Raw genomic sequence first — 8,134 nt, 5'->3', positions numbered from 1 at the left:
TCCTGGAGCGGCTGGATGGGAAAGAGGGGTTCAGACAAGGAAGCCCAGCCAGGACACAGGGGGCACAGAGGGCTGCTGGCACCGCACACAGGGGACTCACGGAGTCACAGAGGGGCTCGGGATGGGAGGAACCTCAAAGCCCATCTCCCACCCTGCCATGGCAGGGACACCTCCCACTGTCCCAACCCCAGTGTCCAGCCTGGCCTTGGGCACTGCCAGGGATCCAGGGCAGCCCCAGCTGCTCTGGGCACCTGTGCCAGGGCTGCCCACCCTGCCAGGGAACAATTCCTGCCCAGTACCGCAGCCTCCAACCCTGCCCTCCGGCAGCGGGAGGTCCCTGACTCCTGCTAGCCACGGGATCCGCAAGCCCCGGGTTCTGTCACTGCCCCGAGCTTCCCCCACCGCCTCCGGCAAAGCTCCCGGTGCGTTCCTCCCCACCGGGGCCGAGAGCACGGCCGCACACATCGAAGGGGAAGAGGACGCGCTGCCGCCCTCTGAGCTGGCCCTGCCACGGCCCCGTTCCCGTAGCCCGGCCCCGTTCCCGTACCTCGGCCCCGTTCCCGTGCCCCGGCCCTGTTCCCGTGCCTCAGCCCGCTCTCTCCGGCCTGGCCCGTCCCGGGCCCGGCGCCCGCGGCCCCGGCGGCGGCTCCTCCGGCGGGGCGGGCGGAAGGGGCGGGGCGTGATGTGGGCGTGGCCTGACGAGACCACGCCCCCGCAGGCGCATTCGAAGCACGGGCGGAGCGCGCCGGCGCCATCTTGGGTGAGGGCACCGCGCTCTTAAAGCGGCAGCGTCCCGTTCTGCACGGCGGGGCCAGCGAGGCCAGCGAGCCCAGCGAGCCCAGCGAGCCCAGCGAGCCGGGCTCCGCCCCGCCCCGCCCCCGCCTTCCCCTTGCCCCTGCCCCGCCCCTCCCCCTGCCCTGCCCCTGCCCCCGCCCCCGTCCCTGCCCCTGCCCCTGCCCCTGCCCCTGCTCCTGTCCCCGTCCCTGCCCCTGCCCTCGTCCCTGCCTCTGCCGCTGCTCCTGTCCGTGTCCCTGTCCCTGCCCCTGCCCCTCCCCCTGCCCCTGCCCGCTCCCTCCAATCGCTCGCACCCAGCCTCGGACCCTCATCACTGTTCAGCCTCACCATCGGTCCCCCAGCAGAGGCTGCCCATCACTGGCCCCTCGTTGCTGCTGACCCTCCATCACTGACCACCATCACTGACCCTTCATCACTGACCCTCCATCACTGACCCTCCATCACTGACCACCATCTCTGACCCTCCATCACTGACCCTCCATCACTGACCCTTCATCACTGACCACCATCACTGACCACCATCTCTGACCCTCCATCACTGACCCTCCATCACTGACCCTCCATCACTGACCACCATCACTGACCCTCCATCACTGACCCTCCATCACTGACCACCATCACTGACCCTCCATCACTGACCCTTCATCACTGACCCTTCATCACTGACCTCCATCACTGACCCTCCATCACTGACCACCATCACTGACCACCATCTCTGACCCATCACTGACCCTTCATCACTGACCACCATCACTGACCACCATCACTGACCCTTCATCACTGACCCTTCATCACTGACCTCCATCTCTGATCCCCCCCATCTTTGACCGTCCCTGACCTCCCCAGAAGAGACCCCCACCAGTGATGCCCTCTCTTTGTCCCCCACGGAGCCCGCCCGGTGTCCCCGTGTCCCAGCGGCACCCCCGTGTCCCCGTGCCCGTACTGGGGTCACCAGAGGGCGGCAGAGGCCCGGGCAGGAGCATCCCGGAGCTCCCGGTACCCGCGGCTGCTTCAAAAGCCGCTGATTTCCCCTCCGGGTCTGGAAACGCGGCCGGTTCTTGCTGGGAGACTCCCCAGAGGAACACGAAGCCCTGGAGTGATCACAGATCCATGGAATTCTGGGGGTTGGGAAAGCTCTCCAAGACCCCAGGGCTGCCGAGGCCATCACTAGCCCATGTGTCACATGCCACATCTCCAGGGCCGTGTGACTCCTCCGGGGATGGGCACTCCACCACTGCCCTGGGCAGCACTGCCAGGGCTGGGCAGCCCTTTCCATGAAGGAATTTTCTCAATATCCAACCTAAACCTCCCCTGGCACACTTTTGTCCTGCCAGTTGTTACCTGTGAGAAGCAATCCCCACCCGGCTGCACCCTCCCCCAGGGAAAGGTCTCTCCTGAGCCTCCTTTTCTGCGGGCTGAGCCCCCCCGGCTGGGCTGCTCCAGGGGGAGGAACACAGACCCCATCCCCGTTTCCTGCCCATTGTTTTCCATGCTCAGGAGCACCGGCAGAAGGAAGAACAAATCCCCCTGGCTGGATGGAGCCCAGCCCCATCCCAGCAAGGCAGGGACAGCCCCGGGCTGGTCCCAGCCTGCCAGGAAGGCACTCTGTTGAGGGAAACAGGAAGCCCTGAAATAGCAGGAGCTGGAAACACGTGGCCAGGGGGAGCTGGCCAGGGTCGCCCAGCTCCCTGCACAGGCCCTTGGCATCATTCCAGGATGAACCCACTGCCCTCTGCCTCTGCTGCTATGGCAGATCCTCGTCTCCCACCCACCTGATGCCAGCAGAACTCGGCCCAAAGCACTCCAGGAGCTCCAGGAGCCATCCCTGAATGCTCTGGGCCACACTGGATCCAGCACCCCGCTTGGAGAGGGCACCAGGGGAGAGGTGCTGCTTTCCCTGCTGCTTCCCTGGCTGGGACAAACCAGGGCAACCCTCAGGGAGGACAAAACCAGCTGCTGGTGCAGCCCCTAGTGCAAGTGCCAGGCCAGAGCTGCTATCCCAGAGGGATCAGAGGGGTCTGAGCTGACACACCAAGAGCACGCAGGGAGGAGGGAAAGAGGAAAGGAGGGATGCCCCAGAGCAAGCACAGCTGCAGGGATGAGCAGCAGGATGGTTCATCCCCCTGGCCTCTGCACAGAGGGGCTGCCAGCAATGCCCACCCAGCACCGCCCATCCAGGGCTGACAGCTGGAACACAGCTGGAGCCAGCAGAGAGCCAGGGATAGTGGCTTCAAACAGACAGAGGGCACACAGGATGTTGGCAAGAAATCCTTCCCTGGGAGGGTGGGCAGGCCCTGGCACAGGTGCCCAGATCAGCTGTGGCTGCCCCTGGGTCATCTGGCAGTGTCCAAGGCCAGGCTGGACACTGGGATTTGGAGAAACAAGGGACAAGGGGGGAAGGTGGGAAGGTGTCCCTGTCCAGGGCAGAGGGTGGAACTGGATCTTTAAGTTCTTTCCCAACCCAAAGTAGTCTTGGATTCTATGAACACGTCCCAAAAAAAGTAAATATCCCAGCCAAATGGGAAAAGAGCTGATCTTTACAATCTAAAATATTCGGCTTTACAAGCTGAACTTTACAATCTAAACATTCCCCACAGTGGTTGGACAGGCAGGACACAAGAGGGACAGGTGGGACACAGCAATGAAGGAGCCTGGCTGGGCACTGTGCTCCCAAAACAAGAAGAATTGCATGAGAACAAGCAGATATTCCAGGTCCAAAGATCGCTGCTGGAGCAAGCTGCTGGCCTCTGGGCACAGAAATCGGGGATTATGGTGAGGAGGATATTTGCAGGCTCAGCCCCTGCCTGAATGGAGGCTTGGAGCCAGGGTGACACGGGGCTGGATTCTCCTGGTGTTGGATTAACGGATTCCGTTCTGAGGTTAACGCCGCTAAGCCGGCAGGGAGCCCGGCCTGGGGCAGCCCCGAGCCCGCTGCCATAAGCAGGAGGATACAGGCAATACCTGCTCCGGTCCTGAGCCCGCCCCGAGCCGGCTCAGGCTCGTCCCATCTCACCCAGGGCTCTGTCTGGGATGGGAACGGGGCTGGTGGCCTCAGGGCAGCTCCTGGCGGAGCAGAGGGTGGCAGGAGGAAGCTCAGGGACAGGATGACTTCTCCTTGCCCCATGCCGTGCCCCAGCCGTGCCCCAGCCGAGCAAAACTCCAGCGGCCGCCGGCTCATCCCTGCCCCTCCCGCGGGACAGGCCGGCCAGGGGAGCAGAACAATCCCGGGAAGTGACCGGCCGGGGGGGACACGAGGGGACAGGATACCGTGCTGGCCACCGCCACCGGCATTGTCTCTTTGGATAGCTGCGGGATGAGGTCAGAGGCTGAGCGGGGAACAGGGCCGGAGGAAACAACACCAACCCCTGCTGACAGCGCCCACACGCTCTGAAGCTCACCAGGGACACCAGGAGTGGGTGAAGTCCCAGCACTGCAGAGGATCCTCCCAGCCCTGAGGTGCAGCAGCAACCCCTGGCAAACCCAGAAGGGCCCAAATTCTCCCTGTCCTGCAAATGGGGAAAAATCTCTCCATGCTCCAAAGGCTGGAGCACCTCTGCTCTGGAGCCAGGCTGGGAGAGCTGGGACTGCTCACTTGGAGAAAAGGAAGTTCCAGGGAGAGCTCAGAGCCCCTTTCAGAGCCCAAAGGGACTCCAAGAGAGCTGGAGAGGTTGGGCAGGCCCTGGCACAGGTGTCCAGAGCAGCTGTGGCTGCCCCTGGATCCCTGGCAGTGACCAAGGCCAGGTTGGACACTGGGGCTTGGAGCAGCCTGGGACAGTGGAAAGTGTCCCTACCATGGCAGGGGGTGGAACAAGACAGGCTTTAAAGTCCCTTTTAACCCCTACCATTCTGGGATTCCAGAAAAATACGTGAGGGGGCTTTACAGGAGAGAAAGCCTGTGACATCCCTGGGGTTAGGCTGTCTCCCAAAATAGTTACAGCCTCTTCCACTACCACAGCCAGACTGTCTGGGCAGCCAGGGACTTCCCCTCCCCAGAGAGCTGAGGTTCCTCTCCAAATTGCAGCGTGGCAACAACTTCTTTTAGGGGAGCTCTGCCGACTCTTTCTGCCCCGTCAGTGGCTGGGGAGATCCTTCCAGTGGGAGCAGCTTCACTGAGGGACGTCACACCTGGGCAGGGTGAGGAGCTTCTCCAGCTCCATCAGCCCCCTGGTCTGTGCATGGTGGTCCTGCCTTAAGGGACCCATCCCTCCCTCCCTTTTTCATGAGGGTTTGAGAGTGGGGGAAAGCAGGGGGATACAGGCAGCACCTGCCCTGAGGTGGTCCCTTCAGTGATCCCTTCCATTCAGAACAGGAAGGAGGTGACTGGCTGCCAGCCAGGACCACCTCCAGGAAGCTGTCACCTCCGTGTCCCAGCAGGTCCATCTGGGTCCCCAGGAAGGCAGGAGATCTGCTCCAAGCCGCTTCAGGGAGCCACAGGGAGCTGGGCTTGGGGGAGCTGAGCTTGGGGGAGCCAGGCCTGGGGGAGCCGGGCCTGGGGGAGCCGGGCTTGGGGGAGCCGGGCCGGGTTTGGGGGAGCTGGGCCTGAGGGAGCCGTGCCTGTGGGAGCCGTGCCTGGGGGAGCCGGGCCTGGGGGAGCCAGACCGGGTTTGGGGGAGCTGGGCTTGGGGGAGCGGGGCTTGGGGGAGCCAGGCTTGGGGGAGATGGGCTTGGAGGAGCTGGGCCTGGGGGAGCTGGGCTTGGGGGAGATGGGCTTGGGGGAGCCGGGCTTGGGGGAGCCGGGCCTGGGGAAGCCGGGCCTGGGGCAGCCGGGCCTATGGGAGCTGGGCTTGGGAGAGCCGGGCTTGGGGGAGCTGGGCCTGGGGGAGCTGGGCTTGGGGGAGATGGGCTTGGGGGAGCCGGGCCTGGGGGAGCTGGGCCTGTGGCAGCCGGGCCTGTGGGAGCAGCCGCGGGCCGTGCAGCCGCCTCTCTCGGGTTACCACTTCCCGCTGCCGCTGTTTTTGCGCAAACCCCCGGGGGCCCTTGGGTTTGGCAGCCCGGAGCAGTGACAGCCTCGCTGGTGGCCCTGTGCACAGCACAGCCCCACTCCAGCCTGGCCAGGGCTGCCTTGGATGCTTTTCCTGCTGTGGGGAGCAGGACCCTGGGGAGGAACTGCCTCTATTGCAGGACGTGCGTGTTTGCTCTGATTGATTTTGCAGCACCTCCAGGGCACGTGCAGGGCCACAGAGCCTGCAACCCACGGACCCTCTGACCCACAGACACTCCTACACACCGGACCCTCCCTCATGGACCCCCCAGCCCCTCAGCCTTGTATCCCCGTGAGTGTGGGAGCAAGGTCAGGGCTCCTGCTAGGCTGCACAACAGCCCTTGGACAACTGCTCCTCCACGGGTCAGTGGATGTCACAACCTCCATCTCAGAGCCACTCTGGTGTGTCCCCAAGCTCTTGCTGGGGTTCCCAGGAAAGGAAATCCACCCCTTGTCCCTGCAGAAGAGCCCCTGTGCCCAAAGGGGGGTTCTGTACATTGCTTCAGCAATGCGCAGAAGCCACAGAATCATGGGATCATGTAAGTGGGAAAAGCCCTCCAAGACCATCGAGTCCAACTGTTCCCCCAGCACAGCAAAAGCCACCATTAATCCATGTCCCCACATGCCACATCCGCATGTTTTTGAATATTTCCAGGGGTGGGGGTTCCACCCAGCACGGAGGTTGAGGATGCTCTGCTGTCAGCACAGGCTGGGCAGGACAGGGCCGGCATTAGGGGCTCTGTCACCCCATGCATAGGTGTCATCCCTGGCACTGTGCCCAGTGACACCCCCTGGGCCCCCAGCCCCACCCCAAGCTGAGGTCTGTATCACTGGGGCAGGAGAGGCTCCTGTGCTGATGGGACAGCTCAGCCATGGGACAGGGGCAGCTCCCACCCACCCAACCCAAACCCAAGGGGCTGGGGGAGCCCCAGTTGGGATGACACCCCAACCTGCTCCTGGCAACCCCCACAACAAACAAACCCCCAGAGCGTCACCAGGGCTGTGCTGTGGCTGCGGGGGTTATCGGCCTCAGCACATTTGGGGCTGGAAAATATTTATTTCTGTAGCTTGGCAACATTTGCCGCTGCTGTGGGGGTGGAAGGGGGCGAATGGGACCTGGGATAGTGACAGCCCGAGCATTGCTGTCATCATTGCTGTCATCATTGCTGACCATCAGGACCGTGCTGGCTGGGGTGGGGTTAAAGCCCTTCCTGCCCAGGCTGGGGAGGAGCTGGTGCAGCCCAGGGGCAGAGCAGGACCATGGGGGGGAACAGGCAGCAGAGTCAGAGCAAGACAAGGAGGGCAAAACGCTGACTGCAGTGACTCAGAGGGGAAAAACGCCCTCAGTGACACAGGGGCTGCTGCCATCAGCACAGTGGGACAGTCCCCACACCGCCCTGGCTCCAGTGATGGGGGCTGTGTGTCCCCACAGAAGGTCACAGGCAGATCCCTGAGTGTCACAGACATCTCTGGGTCTCACCATCTTGGCACACTCCCATCTCCTAGCTGCCCCTCGGGGTCCATTTGGGACAGACATCAGTGGTCACATCACACAGCATGGGGACAGCAATAGCCCAGTGTCCCCTTGTTGGCCCTGCTCAGGGGCTGCCACCCTCCTGCTGGAGCAGCACTACCAGGCTGGGATCCGTGTGTGCTCAGAACCTCCTCAGCAGCACTGAGTGCTGGGGCTGGCAGAGGGGGTGTCCAACATCCTCCTGCTCAGCACCCACACACCAGGGATGAGGGCACAAACTGAAACTGCCCATTTCCTGCTCAGACAAGCTGCAGCAGAGCCACACGTGCCCCTGCTCCACGTGAGGATCACAGGGAGAGAGGGGGACCAGCCACAGGTTCCTCTTCTGTCATCCTGGTGGCACCTCCCAGGGTGGGAAACTCCAGGGGGAAGGACCACAGGGGAATCCCAGGGGGACCCATCATCCCATCCACGGCCAAACCTCACTGAAATCTCAGCTTGGCGGAGGGCTGCAAACCCACAGCCCTGGGCCTTGTTCCTGGGCTGCTGACAGGGGCAGGATCCAGGGGCAGTGGCACCAGAGCCCCTCCTTTTGGAAGCAGGAGCCCCGGAGCAGGGCCCTCCATGCCAGAGGGATGACAGGCAGTGCCCATCTCCCTGGCAGGGGAGGAAGGCACAGACTCTGCACCCTCTGCCACCCCAATGGCCGAGTGCCATGGGCAGGCAGGACAAGGATTCCTGGTATTCCTCTTTAGCCAGGCATGTGCTGCTGAACCTGCTTCCCTGAGGTTTCCCCCTTCTCCAGTGCCAGTCCCACCAGCTGGCAGCCCCAGGCATCCCTGCTCCCACCCTGCCAATGGGAAAAAGATGGACACAGACAGGCA

This window comes from Melozone crissalis, unplaced genomic scaffold (assembly GCF_028551555.1).
Source record: "Melozone crissalis strain CALT ecotype California unplaced genomic scaffold, PUWL_Pcris_2 ptg000068l_1, whole genome shotgun sequence".
Lineage (NCBI taxonomy): Eukaryota > Metazoa > Chordata > Aves > Passeriformes > Passerellidae > Melozone > Melozone crissalis.
The sequence above is the reverse complement of the archived record's forward strand: the minus strand, read 5'-3'. Positions refer to the sequence as shown.